Here is an 18,646-nt window from a genome sequence, read left to right as displayed (position 1 = left end):
TATTAGAAACATATTTCTTTGGAAAATCAAGTTATCCTATCCAATATTCAATTACTGTCTGTATAAAGTACAGTTTAAAGGGATAGAGAAAACCTACAAGTCTTTAACAATCTTCTAGTATAATTAAATGTAATAATAAAGCAAATTTTAGGGATAAATCAGGACTTTAATCATTTTACTGAGATAAATAGGTCCCAATTTGCAAACCAGTTAAGTGTCACTTAATTTCATTTTAAATGGATTCATTTGAAATTTGTTCAGGTAAAGTGCCTTATTTTTCTTCATCAAAGTTTCAAACTCCTCTCTTTCCTTGCTAAGTATTAGTTGCACTTTTTCTAAATAAGAGTAGGAATTGAATTTCAGCCAGAAGTTATGGTTATATATATATATATATATATTTAAAAGACATAAAAATCCCTTAACTTGCCACTTTTGATTACATGTTAAGCTTATTAGAAACATTGTCATTTTCGTATTTTGTCCCTTTACGGGACTTAAGACATTTGGAAGAGATCTCCAGGTTTTTGGGTACAGGTCCCAGAAGGCCCAAGGGCTTAAAAATCAAAATGACAGATGTGCAGCTGAGTAACCACTCTGCTCGAGAAGGTCTAGTAATACCAATTTATACAGGGATATTACTGTTATTAACACCCTGTAAGACATTATAAAACACTACAACCAAATTCAAAAATTATCATAGGTAAACCCTGTACATGTGAATATATTCTGTTGCTCAGTTGGCTCCTAAGGGCTAAGGAGGGAGACGCAGATGCCAAAAACAACGAGAAGAACAGAGGTGTAAAAGTATCTACAATGTTTCTCATCTTCTCTTCCTCTTTCCAGCAGATATTCCATCCAAACACAAGAAAGAAGCAGGCCCAGGGGCTTAGAGATGATAATAAGTGCTACCATTCATTAAGCATCCACTAGGTAAAAGACACCTAACAGATTCGACCAGCTTCTTCACAAACCTGCGAAGTAAACGTCCCCATTTTAAAGAGAAGCAATACAAGGCTCAGAGTGACAGAGATACTTGCCCAAGGTTGCCCAGCAAGTGGCAGAGATCAGGATTTGAATTTCTGTTTGGCTGCCTGCATGTTCTTGTTCTTTCCATTAAACCATGTTCGTATGTAATAAAGGACAAAATGTCCTGGTTTTCATTTTGTTACCCAAAAATTCCATTTAAACAACTTGCCAAATCTTCTGTAACATGTGCAGTTCCGCTGTGCACCAAGCTCCTACCCCCAACATTGTTAGGCTGGACTTACAGGGTTGCAATGAGGATACTGTGTTTTGATTGGGGAAAAGAGATACAGCCAAAGCCTATGGATTCTCACATGCTAAATATTTAACAGAGAAGAGAGAAATAGAAGTGGCTTCTGTGTCCCAAAAGCAGACATGGGCAGAATTTCTCTGCTATAGGAAATGGTATAATTCTATGGGAATATTTAAAAATCATCCTAGATCTAGTGCTTTTTCATTATACTATTAACGTGCAGAAGCATTACTCACAGAGCTAATTTTCGATCTCAAACAGCTACCCTGAAACCAGAGGTGGGTAAGGAACAGACTCCTAGCTGATTACAGAAAAGTGGCTGCATAATTAGAAATAACTCCATCCAAGAGCCCCTTTTAATACTGTGCCAATTTGCCTACATTTACCAAATGTAGGTAATTAAAGGGCATTCAATGCAATTTTCTCTTTTTCTTTAAGAACCACAAGTATTTTTCTAGACTATTTCTCATCTATGTGGATCTCAAGTTTATTCAACACACACACTCACTTAAGAACTACTGCAAGGTAGGCTGAAGGTTTTGGTACCGAGGATACACAGCTGAATAAAATTGTGCCCTGTAGGGGATTGTTGAGGCCCTGGGGGCAGACAGGCGGAGCTTTAATTTCAGCTTGGCCGTTTCATGGGCCGAGCGCTACAAGCATCCTTCTTCAGTGTAAAATGGTGATAAGACACATCTTTATTTCAGGATTGCAATAAGTATTAGAAATAAAGAACCTCGAGGCTCTGGCAGATAGTAGTAGGTGCTCAATAAATGTAAGGCTGGGTCCTTATTCTAGAATGGCGGTTCTCAAAGCGTGTTCCCTAGACCAGCAACATCAACATCACCAAGGAACTTGCTAGAAATGCAAGTTCTTGGATCCCATCTAGACCTACTACATCAGAAGCTCTGAGGGCCAGCAATCAGTGTTTAACAAGCTTACCAGGTGATTCTAATTACTGAAATTGGAGACCCGCTTGTCTAGAAGAACATGACCCCTGGAGGGAGGATAGACAGGTGGAAAGTATAATTCATTGTGAAATCGTGGAAATTTGGAAAGAGTTAATTGCCATTAAAACACTCACTGTCATCAGGTTTTTAAATGTTTCAGGCTTCCAGATTTGTTGCTTGAGTTAATTATAACAAAGGCCTACACTGACCAGGGAGGTTATAGAAATGAAAGAAGAGACCACTATTTAAAAAAAAAAGAAAAAAGAAAAAAACATGACCTTCTCAGGCTTCCTTTTATTTTTACAGTTTTGATGAAAGGTGAGTGCAGACATACTACCTGACTATAAAAACAACATCCATGCAAAAGTGACCATAAGGGCCAGCTGGCATTCAGACTCCAGGCAGAGCAGCCATAAGGAGTGGTGAGGGCTGCAGTCAGCTCAGGAGCATGTGCTGGATCTAAAAGCGGTAGCAGCTACTCAGATCTAGCTTAGATCTAGCTGTGCAGAAATGTGGGTGCAGATCTTTTGATTTCAGAGGTGAGGACATACATGTAGATCAATATTTGCTTATATGTAAAACTCACTGATTTTTAATTATTGGCTCACATTTGAAGAAAACAATAACAAAATACCCAGTATGCATACCAAATTTTAATCATTGCACTGTTTGAGTTTCTGAGCTAGGAATGTTGTTTTATCCTTTTTTTTAACAGTGTCCTACCTTGCCTCCTCCACTCCCCCATTCCCCTTCCCCCAGCTTTCTTTTTGAAGGCCAGTCCAACACTAAATCATCATTATTTTCTTAATGGAGACTTCCCCTAGCATCAGAAGCATCTTAACTCTGGGTTTGGGCTTCTCAAGTGGTTCTGCCAACTAATAAAAGCACTAAAGTGGCTTACTTTTCTGCCTATAGGAGCATACTGAACCTGAACATCGGCTCATCAGATCTCAGATATTTTAAAAATTCTGTAGTTGAATAACATTTACATTTAACATATAAGGAGGGATTGAGGTGAAACAACATGTTAATGATCTATCTGGCAAATGATAACAAAATAGTGCACATTAGTTTGCAGCAACTATATGTGAAAATGCTTTGCAAACTAATCATAGTAATAACCGTTACCATTTAACAGTGTGTGTTCTGTGCAGACACTCTGCTAAGCACAGTGCATAGATTATCTGTTTCCATCCTCACAAGAATTCTATGGGGTAGGTGCCATTAGTGTCTTCATTTACAGGCAATCAAGGCTGAGGAATATAAGTAACTTGTTTAAGGTCCTGTCGTAGTATGGGATAGACTTTGGAATAGATAGAGGCAGTCCGCCTGCAGAGATCAAGTTCTCAACTTTTATCCTGGAAAACTACCTTGTGAATATTAGCCAATATCATCTTGAAGGAAAGCATCTGAAATAGCAATTCAGAACAAAAACAATAATGATTGACCTTGTGACGATCAGTGTTTGACGAGAATTATGTAGGTTCCATAAAACATCTCCAATTCCTTCCCGTGTTGTGCTTCATCAGAATTATGATAAAATTAATATACTACATTTGTCACCTATAGGTGGCAACAGTTGTACAGATGACTTTTTGGTGGGTTTTTTTTTTTTTTAAACTGCATTTGGGAATAAAAGTAGGGCTAAACAGGCAAGATGAAAATGTATTTTCAAGTTTAAATAAATAGCTTTGCATGTTCTTAAAATATTTTCCTGCCTTTAGTGTAACCATGCATTATTAGTGATAAAATTCAAAGCAAGAAGTATATAGTGACATATTCTCCAGAAATCTCTTGAGAATTAGACCTTTATTAATTTAATTCCTTGTAGTCAAGCAGTCATTCAATCAAACCAATCTACTATATGACCAGCTTTGTTCAAATAGTCTTGTGGTCTTGATTCTCAGAGGAAGTTTTATAGAAGAGGATGCTCTTGGAATGGTTTTGAAGGGCAAATAGGATTGGAATATGCAGGAAGGAGGAGGGAGGGCATTCTGATAAATGTCCATCTCCTATGCCCCTAATGCATCTGTACAACACTGTGTAGTTTACTTCAGCACCAGGCGTTGCCCAGAGGGTCTCTCCCTTTGGGGATTCTTTAGTAGACAATTAATCACTATAAAAACAGAAACAGAGGCATGCCTACCCCAACAGGTTCTAAGAAACCCAACCAGACCCATGAAAATATCAGCCAGTATGTGGGTTATAAAAAGCTTGACTTCAAACAGCATTCCCATCTATGATCTCACTTTGCTCTTCCATTAGCCTGGAAGGTGAGGGAGGCCGGAGTCAGCTGTACTTTCCATGTGATATTTATGGAATCTGTGACTCACACAGATTCAGATCCAAGTGAGATTAGACCTGAAACTTATTTTCCTGACTTTTTACACAAAAATTCACAGCATTTTTCTTTTTTTTTTACAGTTCACAATAGTCATGAAGTAGAGATTTTTGCCTAGAGCAATATCCTGAACACTAGGAAGGATAAAATTGGAGGAGCTATGGACCCTTGCCATAAGGAATAGGTGGAAAATGTTTAAGGTGATACAGAAAAACTCAAGTGATAAAATAGCAAAAAATATATGCATGATGGTATCAGCTTCAAAGAGATACACGTTATGTGTGTACAGCCAGAATCTGCTGTCCATGGTTGAGGAGAACAAACAGCAAATTCATGAAATAGTGCAATTATTGTTTTATGATAAATGCTACTCTCTCGTTGTTTCAAATACCTTCCCATCCTTTGATTATATCTTAAAAATATTGGTTAGTATATCTACCATAAATGTCAGGAAGAGATCAAATCTATTTGTGAAATTCAAATGCAGCATCGTTCCTCAGCTGGGCACTAACATTTACAATGAGGATTGGAGCTCTTAGCACAAATTAATGCAAACAGGACTTTAATCAACATAATTTCTTATTTCTCTATTGCTATAGAGATTCACTGCCAATGGATCAAGAAAACATGTAGGAAAATAGCCCTATTTATAAAGTGTTTTTACCATGAGTCTGGTACTGGGTCGAATGGACTGGATTATCTCATTTAATCCTTACAGCAAGCCTATGAGATAGCACTATTATCATCCTCATTATACAAATGAGAAAATGCAGATAGAGAGGTCTAAATATTAGTACTATGTATGTGGCTAATAAGTTAGGCAATCAGGATTTGAGCAGAAACAGCCTGACTACAGGACTTGGGATCTTAATCACTATGTATTACCCCAGGTACTTAGAAACCAGAGTGCAATTCCTGGCATTGTGCTAATTAGCTGTGTAAGCCCTATGACCCTTAGTTTCTTTACATTAAAGGTTTTTTTGAATCTTTCCTGTCTATAAGGCTCTGTGACTTTAAAATATTCTTAATTGGATATCTTCTGGGCATCTATTATTAGAATTTGAGGTAGCGCAATAACGAACCCTAACACCCCTCTTCCCCACATTAGTTCTCAATAACTTAAACAATAAAAGAAAAAGGCTTATGGGAGGCCAAACGATCAGCTTTACGAGCAGAAAGTTTGACTGGAGAACAAGGTTTCCATCTGTAAAGAAATGGGTTTCCTAATACCCTTCCCGAGAAATAGATAAGCTTAGTACAGCAGCCCTGGGCTGGGAAACAAGTGTCTTCCTGTAAAAACTACAGCATGAAGGAACAGAACAGAATTTTGTGCTTCTTACAGTCTGATTCCAGAGGGACATTGGGAAAAGCAAGAAATGGGGAGCAGCATTGGCAGTTCCTTTCCTGAACTTGCTAGGCAAGTCAGTCCCTCATCCTCTGGGAGGAGTGAATGAGGGGCCCCAGAGACTCCAGGAGGGTTACCCTAGGAAGCTCCTTTCATGTGGAAACATCCAAAATTGAGAAGTGTCTCCAAGGCATCCCTTACTACTACCCAACATCTCTCATTATGTATGATGCAGAGTTTAACCAGATAGTCATCCATGCATGAAGGCCAAGAAGATGCAGGAAGATTCTGGTGCTGCAGGGAGTTAATGGGCACAGAGAAGCCTCTCTATGGGCAAAGAAACAGGAGGAAGGTGATCCAGCAGGTGTGAAAGATGGCAGAGCTTCCATTTGGAAGCAAATAGGTGAAATCTACAAGACAGTCTGTTTAATGAAAGGCTTTGGCTTGAAGCTTAATGTGTGATTTACCCCATCCCTTTTCTGATGAGAAAATCTTGAGCACTGAGAAGATGGATTCAGGGAAGAGTTTTATGTTAGTTCTTGTTGTGGAATGGGGAGGAGGTATTTTAATCCAAGGTCTCTTAGTTGAAGATTTGTGCACATCTCAAAGTCTGTGTTAAGTGCTATTTGCGAGAGGCATTCCAACCTCAAGGGAAAAGATGCAGCTCAAGTCATTTCTCTTTTCTCAGAGGCACTAGTTAATCTCTTCCTTAATGCCACTTCTTACTGCATTCCTGGTGAAGCTACTTTCTAGATGAGACATAAAAATAGATAGAATGACCTTTGGTGATCACTAGAGACCCCTCCACACTTTTCTCAAGAGTTGTGGTATTAACCTTGTTAACCTGGTCAAATTCCAACTTGGATAATTACTTTCTCCCGGTGCTCAGTTCCCTCTATTACCTCAACTGGACGCATTACTCTTCACTTGCCCTTCTGAAAAATTAATGTGAAGCATTGGTAATAGAGAACCACTCTCTTTCTCCAACCACACCCAGGGAGATGTGATTTGGCACTTGGGGGCACTCCGTTTTCTTACTGGGGTCCTAGAGATTCTCCAGTATCCTCAGGGCAAACAGATTTTATTAGGTGAAAGAGTAATTTTCAGCAGAGATGTGCTTTTATGACTATATTAACTGTATTGCTGTCCTTTACTATGATCAATGGCTTTCAATGACCTCTCCTGGAACCCCTGAACCCAGAGGGGGAAAATGAACTTACGTTTTGAGAAAAAGAGCAAGCAGAGAGAAGGTCAGTGGGAAGCTTAGGGTTGTTAAAAAATAATACACCATGTGGAAAGGAAAAGGATGCACTTTGAAGATAAACAAAGGCCACAAAAGACATTTAAACACTAGATCAAGAGGACTAAAGGAAAGAGCAGTCAATTCATCAGTGACAAGAAACGTCCCCATATATGGAAAACGGGGAAAGTTGGGAGGGCATGTCCCTTAGGAGGAAGATAAAGTAACACAGAGAAAATCACAAACTTTGCTTATGGCACAGAAAGGCATCTGGGAAGAGGAAGGGCATGTAAGTTGGGGTAAAACTGTTGTATGAACATGTAAAACTCATTTGTGATTTTCACAAACCCTGGTATTAGTGTCATCATTTCCAATGCCCATTTGAAAATTTGGATTTTCTGTTTTCCAGGGGGTGAACAGATCCATAAAGATAGTTTAAAACATAGGTTGACTGCCTTCAATAATGCTTCAGATTTGATGAGTTGTGGTCATTTTCTCCAAAAGTATAATGTGCACTATTTTCTGATCATCCAGAATTGGGCAAACAAGACAGCTCATTGCTATCAGCCTGTGTAAGCAGCTTAACTAAATGGGACATGTTTGTCTGTGCTGTTAGATTACTTTTTCTTCCAGCACAGTAATATTAATTAAAGAATTTATACAGAAATGAGAATTGAGCAGTTCCTGAGATGGGAATTTCTAAATCTGTTCATGTAAGGTTAAGAATTTCAGCTGACAAGAATGAGGGCATCAAACTTTTCTGCCTTTAATTTATATACACTGTTATGAATAAAAATAAATATAGATACTACTCGACTTAAAAGATTGATTAGCCTATTTTTTACTACCTTTTCCATCATTTTATGTCTTAAATATGTCTTAAACCTGTCTGTTCAGCAAGCTGGGCCATGGCAGGCTTAGATGTCACTGTTCTTGTAGCATAAAAAGTCCATGAACTTTGCCAGATGAAAATGCAGCATTCACCTATATATTCTAACATGATATCACTATGTTTCACTTTGGAATAATAGATTTTTGACTGTTTATAAAAGAAAAAATATTTTGTGTGTGTGTGTGTGTGTGTGTGTATGGATCAGTTGAGTATAAAAAAAGTTTATATTACTTTTTTTCCCATGAAAGTTCTCCTTCCAAAAGAAAATCTCCAATACCATTGGAGATTGGTGGACATCATAAAATTATACTTGAAAGTGCTAAGTTTTTATGAGGTATGCTGAGAGCGCCAAAGCTAGGGAAAAACATTCTATGTTATTCATTAACCTATAAATAACTAGACGACCCGGAATTACTTCCAACAGAATTTGGTAGGCCGTTTAGGAGCCACAGTGCATTATGGCAGTCGATTTATTAGGTGCTATACAACAGCCATGGAATTAAAAGGGACTGCAAGCTAAGGGTCATCCAGGAACATGCTGATATTGGAGGATGCAAGAATGTTTGCTCCACTCATGTTTGATTCATTTCCTACTGCAATTCATTTCAGTTAAGAGCTGGTCAGCTTTTCATCTGGATAAAGTTATATTTGACATATTGAATTCTGAGAGCCAGGACAATTCAGAATTGGAACAAATTTATTGATCCCTATTCTAAAAAGAAGTTTTTTTTGGGTGGGATTGTTTTAAAGATTCAGAAACACTGAACAATCAATTCTGTGTTGCACTCTGGTTTATGACAGCAATTGTAGGATGCACCTCTTGGTCACTACCCGGGAAGCCCTGGGGTCCCAGAATGGAGAGATATGCTGGTGGGGAGGATGCTGATGGGAATCTGCTTCCATTCTGGATTCCATCCCTTGCTCTATCACAGTATGACAGTGACAATCACCGCTTCAACTCTGTACCCAGATTGTAATGAATACTTAAGTCAGGAGTCTGCTGTTCCTGCCACATCATTTGTTTATTCTCCAGATATTTACCAAGTACCTACAATGTATCAGAAAGTATTTTAGATAGTGGAGATACAGTGGTGTATGAGAAAAGTCACATGGAATACATATTAAAGACTCTTAATATGAAGCAAATATGGAACAAAGCATTAGGTATAGCAGAAAGTGAATCCCTGAAAATTGCCTTGTTGAGTTGGAATCATCTACTCAGTCTGTTCTTTGGTCTAATAATGGCACCTAGAACACAAATATCCTGTCACACTTAGAGTTATGGATGCGCCCACCCCAATGCTATTTCTGGAATAACAACTCCCTGGATTTTCTAAAGCTTCTTTTGATCATCTTCCATTTTCAGTCTATAACATCAGTTGGGCAGATATTTTTCATAGTTTAACTATTTACTATTTACACTCACCTTTCTTAACCTTTCTGGATCTAGTGACTTTCTGAATGTGACATGTTTAAATCAGAATTTCTTTTCTTTTTCTTTCTTTCTTCTTTTTTTTTAAGACAGAGTCTTGCTTTGTCACCCAGGCAGGAGTGCAGTGGCACGATCTCAGTTCACTTCAAACTCTGCCTCCTGGTTCAAGTGATTCTCTTGTCTCAGTCTCCCAAGTAGCTGGGATTACAGGCATGCACCACCATGCCCAGATAATTTTTTCATTTTTACTAGAGATGGGGTTTCACCGTGTTGGCCAGGCTGGTTTCAAACTCCTGACCTCAGGTGATCTACCTGCCTCAGCCTCCCAGAGTGTTGGGATTACAGGCATGAGCCACTGCACCTGGCCTAAATCAGAATTTCTTCTATTTTCTCTAATTCTACATTCTTGTCAATAGTAAGCAAATTTAATAACTTACTTGTTTTTAGTGAAGGGCTGCTAGTTCTGTTTCTATGCTATTTCATCCACAGAGATCTTTCTTTCTATGAATTCATGGTCCAAATGGCCAAATTATCCATCTGACCCTGAGCTTATATCCATTCTATTTGTATAGGCTTTTTTCATATCCCACTTCTCAACTAAATTGCAAGCCTCGGGAGGGCATGGACTAGATTTTATTCTGCTTTTCTACTCAGATTCTAACACTGTGTCTTGAATATCTTAGAGGCTCAATGAGTGTTGCCACTACTAGATATGCTTTCACTACATCATTTCCTCCTAAAGTTCATAGGATAGACCGCGGTCTTTTATGTGCCTTTTTCCATAATGAAGACACACACAATAAGATCATTTCAGATTGTCACCCAACTTGTGATAACACAGCTGCTTTCCTATCCCTGGACCTTCCCCCCAAAGCTGACAAAATATACTGTGCTGTGAAAATGCGGGACTTTGTGTGACATGGCAAAAAGTACTGTACGATTGAGTCTATAGATGGATGAATATGAATATGCTATCCGTCCTGACATCTCAAAAGGACCAGAGGGAGAGGGTACTGCTTGAATAGAAGCTAAAAAAAAATCTTCCAATCTCATTAGCCCAAATGAAAGAAAAGGGAAGGAGGGCAGGCAGATTCCAGGTTAGCATCAAGAACCAGGACACCTCTTGGATTAATGGATGTCTGATTATCAGTTGCTTTGGCAACAGCGATTTCCTTTTTGTCAAGACCAAAGACATGTGGATTTGCCCCCATGGTCACCCTGGTTTGGCAGCTCTGAGACATCTGGGGCCTTCTTCTGCACCTCTATGTAGGCTTGATCAGCAGTTGGGTGAAGCAGAAACTGCCACTGCTGTATGGAAATCCAGGTGCAATAGCCAATACAGTAAGCTCCTCATGGGGCAAAATGTTATTGAAAAAGCAGGCCCATGATATTACATTGGTTCAAAAGTAATTGTGCCAACCTAACAGATGGTATAGACTTTGTATCTATGCTTTTATTAAATTATTTCTTCAGCCAGCAAGTGTTGCCTCACCTGGTCTAAGCCAAGTCCAGGTAATTTGCTCAAATTCAGATTCCTATCTCCTTCAGGCAGAGGAAACTTGGTGACCCTTCTTGGTGCTTCCAGGTGAGAGTAGAAACATCATGCTGATGACATTCTTAGAGGCAGCAACAAGACTGACTATTTGAATAATAAACCTACAAATATTACTGGATGTATCAAACCAAGAAATCAAACTGTAGGGAGATTAAAGTATTGCTGTCATACTACAGAATTCTAGTACCTGGTAGCATGCAGATGCTTTTTAGTCCCTCTCTGCCACACAAAATATATTCATTCAGCAACCTGAATATTACATTATAAAAGGTATCCTCTTCATAAACCACCTCAGCTGGCTTTATGCCACTTTATCAGGTTTAAGTCAGCCATTCGCTACAATAAAAATAAACTTTATTTTTGTCTCAGATGCACAGAACAATTTAATTTTTAAATTAATGTAAAAGTGAAAGCTGCCTTGCTCCAAGAGAAGTATGTCTGTCCTGCACAGCTGTGTAAACACAATGCGATTGCTTTGAGAATTAAATATGGATCAACAAAATCAATAGTTAATTGTGTAACTCAGGGTATTTCATTTCAGATCTAATCTGTAAAGAAGGTCCAGGGGATGTTTGCTTTTGATTTTCTTAAAATATTATGAAAACCCTTCTGTCAGGCAAAAGAGTTCACAGGGTCTTTACATTATTTCCATAAGGTATTTGGCTTGTGAGTAGTCAAGGTCACATTGATCGCCAAGGCTCTCCAGTTTTCCTTTTAAAATTCAGAATCTTTATCAGTCAAACTGTCTCATTCTGAGTGTCTGGCTTGCACTTAGGCTCAACAAATTTTATTGCAAAAATAACCCAGCATAACAGGTGTCTTGGTACCAGACATGGATAAACAAGTTGTATTATAAACTACTTTTTGGTCTATGTAATGATACCAATTAGAGTGGTTAAGCAGCCCCCTTCCCGCACAAAGTTGACACAATATACGGTGCTGTAAAAATGTAAGACTTTGTGTGACATGGCAACAAGTACTGTAGAACTGGGTTGAGTCTATAGATGGACGAATATGCTATCCATTCTGACATCCCAAAAGGACCAGAGGGAGAGGGTACTGCTTGAATAGAAGCTAAAAAAAATTCCAATCTCATTAGCCCAAATGGATGAGAAGGGAAGGAGGGCAGGCGGGCATTCTCTTGCAAAAGGAGTAGCACAGTGACATGTGGAAGACCGAGGGGGTAACAGGCAGACTGCCTTGACCCCTGTGATATTACAGCAGAGCTAAAAATTTAATGTTTGAACTTCTTTTCTCTTTAAAGTATAACCTTTCATATAAGAAGTTAAGCCTTTCTCTCTCTTACATATTGTTAGAAGCCTTCATCCATTTTGGGGACTGAAGGCAAAATAATTCTTGAAATAATGAATCATTTTTCTCTTACCAGCTTGTCCAGAAATCCCACGATTATTTTGCTATAGCAGACAATGACCTTCTCAAAGGAAGCCTATCAAATGTTCAAGATAAATAATGAGAAGGTCTCTTTCTCCTGCCTCCAGGAAAAAATTGCACAGATGAAAAATGTTTGTGAAAGCATTATTACGTTCATCCCAGGATGGGAAGCAGCTTGGTCCAAAAGAAACAGAATGGCACATGTGTTTGTGTGTGACCAGCGGCTCCATTCAACAGGACTCTTGGGCAGCACCTGTGGAGGGGCCTTGGGGGAGACACCTAAGCCTTTCACCTGGTAAGGTTGGAAATAAACGTTTCTCTGGTAGCAGACAGGATACCTTCTAAACCTCTTGACTCATGAGTAAATTAACTCAAGATAAGGAAGCGCTGGGTAATGCTGTCTCTCAACAACCTAGAAAAAACACGGTTCTGCTTTACTAGGCCTTGGAACTACAATTAATGGTAATGAACTCCCTCTTCCCCTACATTCCCACCTTCCCACCAGGCAGCAAATACTCAAGGGGCAAAGGGAGCTTTCCTTCTATTTTTCTCCCCATGGAAGCAAGGTTTTGCAGAGTAGGTAGAGACCCACAGTAAAAATTGCAGCTTTCCCATGATTTCAGTGCTTTGGCTGCACTGGAGAACGGGGCTGACTTCTCAGGGCAAAAGTCATCTGCCCATCCTTTTATGGCTCTTGTCCAGTCTATGGACAGCTGAAGACACAGATCTTAACTCCAGGAGTTAAGATCCTTCCCAGCAATGAAATGGAAAGACGTTTCAAAGATATAGGGTCCTCTATGGAAAGAGCTGGGAGAGTAAGGAGGTGAAGAAAAAAATTCTCTATTCCCAGGCAAGCTCAGGAATCAATGGGCTGAACCGAGTAGTACCCAATGGCAGTGTAAGGGCAAGGTAAAAAAGCAATCTCAAAAGTAATCAGGATTCAAATGACCCAGGGATTTGCAGATAAAATTAAAACTGCTCAGCAACACTTTAGGAAGAAAAGTGAGTTGCAGGCAGATAGTTATCAAGCACATTATTGAGCCAGCCAGTTGAGGATGGTGGCAAGCTACATTTTGAGTCCAGAAAGGTGGTTAGTGTCTCTGTGCTCTGGATTGTACATCTTCCTCTAACATGTGTTCCCCACCTTTTAGGATGGCCAACACCCTCTCATCACTTGAGACTCAGAAGGAGGGACATCTCTGAATTCTTTTCTGACCAGGGGCCCTAAAGACTCTCCCTTGTTGTCCTTTCATCCCTGTGTGGACCATTCTTAGGGCATGGTGGGTGTTTATTGTGTATATCAGTTGCCATAGCTCAGTCTCCCTTGTGGGGACGGAGCCTATTTATCTTCACATCTCTTGTGCTTAGAACACACCTGGCACATAGGTGGTCTATACACGCTACTGGAATAAAAGGAGGATGCTAATTATGTTTCTTATTTACTAGTCATCCTTTCTCCCCCTGTAACTTTAGCTTTCACCTCTCTAACGCCCTTTAACGTCTTTGAAAGCAATTGAGTTCCTAAAACAAGCTGCTGTACTTTCTGGTGGATAATGCATATTTATTTCCTGAGGGGTAGTTAATGTCAGATCATACAGAAGACTTTTAGGTTTCCTTTATTTAGAAAGGGCGATAATAACTTCCCCAGTAAGTAAACAGAAAAATAGACTTTGTTTTTCAAAAAAATTTGATTAACATACTTTCAGGGAACATTTCTACTGTCATAAACAAAGGTCCTTGAAATAATGAACAACACTACAGATTGCAAGTTTAGAGATTCAAACATGCAAAATAAGTGAAATTATACCATTTAGCAGTGGAAAGACAGACTATGTTGGTGAGGTGTTTTAAATATCCAAACAGTTTTATGAAAAAAAAAGCCATCCTCACTATAAACAAAATGAATTAGGGATTTGCCTTAGAATGAAGGTTGCAAAATACTGGGGTGAGTTTAAAGAATACTGCAGGTACTTAAGATGACAAGAGATTTTTGAGAGGCCTGAGTGACTTCAGTGGGGTCCACTCCTAGGATAAAAAAGGACTAAGTAAGTCGCCTCTGCCGATCTTCAGCCTGGCCTGTGCAATTGTATTGTACAGAGGAGTATAATGTGGCAGGAACAGCCCATGTAACAGGTAGCAATTTTTCACACACCAGATCTGGCACCAGCTACCAGAGTGAGGGTGAAAGAGGGGATAATTATCTTTTCCTTAACTCTGTGAAAACTTAGAGTTTCAAATGTGAGTGGGCTGGTGTATCTCTTTGCTGGATTTAGTGTGTGTGGTTTCTCTCCCATGTATATCTACAGTTCTCTTAAGTGACTGGGAAAAATACTTTTCCTTAAATCAGTATTAAAGAAGTTACTGGCAAAAGGTTCCTTAAATATTCCTGTTGGGTGCTACCAAAGGATTATGTAAAATCATGAAAGTAATCCAAAAGCTACTCCCTTTGGAAAATGACTAGCAGAAAGATGTTTAAGTTCAAACCTGCTAAGCACGGACACCTACTTATACACACACATGCGTGTGCATGCACACACACAAACACACACACACACACACACCCTTCTCCTGGTGCTTTCAGGGGATAGCCATAGAAATTTCATTTTAGCAAGGGAAAAAAATAGAATCATCCCTCGCAAAAATGTTTGAGTATATTTTAGTCTCTTGGTCAGGTCCAATAAAGATATCTTGTTGTGAGCCAACTAGAACAGAAATGGAGTGAAGGATGTTCCACTTTATGTGGTTTGAATGTGATTAGTGATTAGCGCTGGTGGCTTCAGTCACTTGGGAATGGCAATCAGGGTTTTGCTCCCGCAACTCTGAATGACTACAAAACACCGTTGGCTTCCATCCCATATGATGATGGGATATGAACTGAAAATCTAATTAATCTGAGAATGAATTATGGCCTAAGAAATATACCATTATATAATCAATTTTAAGTGAGTCCTTAACAGAAGATAAGATGAAGAAAAAGCTGTAAAATTATAAGAGGTTGGTACATTCTGTTCACTATGACTGATGATTTTAAGGGGGATAATTTTACAATCCATCACATTTTTGTCATTTTAAAAATCATGCCTCCCAATGAATGCTGTAAATTAACTTTAGAATTTACATATTTATTAAAAATCGTATTGAAAACAGCAGGAACTGTGCCCCATTTGAATAATAAAATAACTTGTTATTACACTGAAGATAAAAACACAAAAAAAAGCCAAAGATTTTATTTTCAGGTAATAATCACATTAATTGCTATCTGAATTAGTTAAACCAAGAATTAATATTCACCAGAGGCAGTGACAGAGCATTAAAGATAATCCTCCAAATTCCCATTTTCAAACAGGTCTCAGAACATGTAAAAGCGAGGCAAAGACAAATGGGGAGATGAGGACCATGTTCTTAGCCTGCGGGGTTTGGGGGCAGCAGATGTTTGAAGCTGAGCTACATCATCTGGGGGGAGGGGAGGTGCAGACAGCAAAACCCATGATTTGGCTCTGAGATGAAGCAGCACGTGACTTCATTTTAAAAGCCTCTTTGCTTGGGAGGCCGAGGTAGGCATATCGTTGCAGCCCAGGAGTTCGGGATCATCCTGGGCAACGTGGTGAAACTCGGTCTCTACAAAAAAAATACAAAAATTAGCTGGGTGTGGTGGCAGGCACCTATGGTCCCAGCTACCCTGGAGGCAGAGGTGAGGGGATTGATTGAGCCCGGGAGACTGAGACTGCAGTGAGCAGTGATTGCTCCACTGTACTCCAGCCTGGGTGATAGAATGAGATCCAATCTCAAAAAACAAAACGAAACGAAACAACAACAAAAACAACCCCTCCAAAAACCCTCTCTTCAAAGAGATTCTCCTCTACTTCTCCTACTTTGGTTGAACTCCCTACTCAGAACGGAAGGTTTGCTGGAGGCACAGAACATCCCAGATGACTCCAGAGCATGCAGGGAAATAACCAGAAGGACACGGGACCATGCCACACAACATGTAGGTGAACACAACCATTCACTCGAGATTAACCTCATAATGGACCTGTCAACTCAAAGAACTGGCCCCAAGATAGGAACTGCCTGGATTCATCCACAGAAGGATGAAGGGGTCAAGGGGAACAGAACTGGTGTGTTACCACATATACTCACTAGTATGAGTAACCCATTGGGCTGAACTGACACAAGATATTCTCTTGAAATTCCTGAGAGATGAGAGATGAGGGAGGAGGAGAATGCAGTATATGTGTTTCATGAACTTCAGTTTAATCATGATTCCTTCTTTCTGTGAGGAATTCATGATAGGCTGTTACATTATTTTTAAGAAAAGAGCAGAGATCCTTCATGAAGCACTGTAGTTGAGGGGCTTGTCTCACACTCTCTGCTACTGAGAGCTCATTATTTTAGTGCAGACATGGCTAATACCTGGCACTTGAGTGGCAACCAACCCCTCCCATGCCCACAGCAGGCATTGTTTATCAGTCTCTGTCACCTATCTTACTCCAAGCATGGATAGGGCCTCAGAATCCTTCTTAACACCATAATTCAGGCAACCTAATGATTGTTCTTGGCATGTGAGATGAAGGCTATCTTGCATCCTTGCACACACATGTGTGTGTATTTATACACGGGAGATATTTATGTATTGTCAGCATATAATTAAATCTAGCTAGCTACATATTATATCTATATACAGATACCCAAATATCTATATTGTATCTAACTGTCTGCTAATGGTGTAGGCATATTCCTTAGTATCTGCAGCTAATATGAGATGTAGATGGATATCTTAGTACATGAAAACTTGAAATCACCTTTGACTCTTCTCTTTCTCTCATACTCCACATCTACCAGCCTTCTGGTAAATTGTCTGTTCTCAGAAACAGCAAGTCCTTGAATAATATCCTTTTGTTCAATGTTATTTTGTTATAACATTGATGAGAAAAAAAATCAATTCCCGCCAGGAACTCTCACACTGTCTGTGTGGAGTTGGCCCGTCTCCCCATGTCTGCGTGGTTTTCTCCAGGGACGCCAGGTTCCTCTCACATTCCAAGGCTATGCGTGAGAGGTGAACTGGTGCGCCTACATGGTCCCAGCATGAGTGAGCAAAAGTGTGCCCCACAAAGGAACTCTGTCCTGTCCAGGGCTGGTTCCTGCTTTGTGTCCTGAACTGCTGGGATAGGTTCCAGCCACCTGCAACCCTGAGCTGGAATAATTGGGAAAATAACTGATTTACTTTTTTTTTTCTTTTTTGAGACGGAGTTTCGCTCTTGTTACCCAGGCTGGAGTGCAATGGCGCGATCTCGGCTCACTGCAACCTCCGCCTCCTGGGTTCAGGCAATTCTCCTGCCTCAGCCTCCTGAGTAACTGGGATTACAGGCACGCACCACCATGCCCAGCTAATTTTTTGTATTTTTAGTAGAGACAGGGTTTCACCATGTTGACCAGGATGGTCTCGATCTCTTGACCTCGTGATCCACCCACCTCGGCCTCCCAAAGTGCTGGGATTACAGGCATGAGCCACCGCGCCCAGCTGATTTACTTGTTTTTATTCACCTTTCTTAAATACATGTACAGCTCACATGTGTTTCAATGTTTAATATTAGAAGTGTTTTGGTCTCTATTTAGAAGTTTGGTAATGTTTTTGTGACCAGAAATATGCCCTAGGAACTCAGCTCTTGCTTATGTAAATTAACCTCAGATAAAGTTGGTTTCTTTATATGTTGTTTTGCTTAAGTTGCAGTTTCTGAGAACCTACAACTTTAAGCAAGGACTTATTGTGCATTCTTCTCCTTTCTCCTGCTCCACTCTGCATCATAGGATCTACATTTTCCAGGCTCCTCCCCGGACAGGAGGAGGGGAGAAAACAAGGCAATTCTCCCCTTCTCTGTGTTCTGTGGTGTTTAGTTTCCCAACTGTGCTCTCATTCTCTCCTCCTGATAGCCTATTCTCCATACAAAAGCCAAGGCATCCCTTAGAAACTGTACATCAGATCACACTACTCCGCTGTTAAAATTCTTCCGAAGTTCTCCCTTTGCTGAGAATGAATCCTAAAGTTCTCCCCACAGCCTATGAGGTCCTATATAAAAGGCTCCTGGATTCTTCTCCACACTATTTCTCTTTCTCTCTATGGTTCTGCTCCAACCATAATGGTCCAGGGACACATCACACATACCCCTACTTCAGGGCCTTTGCACTTGCTACACTCTCTACCTAATATGTTTCTCTTTCAGTC

General features: G+C 39.8%; 1 protein-coding gene across 5 annotated transcripts in view; it reads right to left on the bottom strand.

The window, feature by feature from the left end:
• NCKAP5 (NCK associated protein 5) overlaps nt 1–18,646 on the bottom strand; it is a 970,844-nt gene that overhangs the window by 1,527 nt on the left and 950,671 nt on the right. The window lies entirely within an intron of this gene.

The sequence above is a fragment of the Aotus nancymaae genome, unplaced genomic scaffold (genome assembly GCF_030222135.1).
Source record: "Aotus nancymaae isolate 86718 unplaced genomic scaffold, 86718_ANA_hifiasm-v0.15.2.pri h1tg000029l, whole genome shotgun sequence".
NCBI lineage: Eukaryota > Metazoa > Chordata > Mammalia > Primates > Aotidae > Aotus > Aotus nancymaae.
This window is presented reverse-complemented; position numbering and strand designations above follow the sequence as displayed.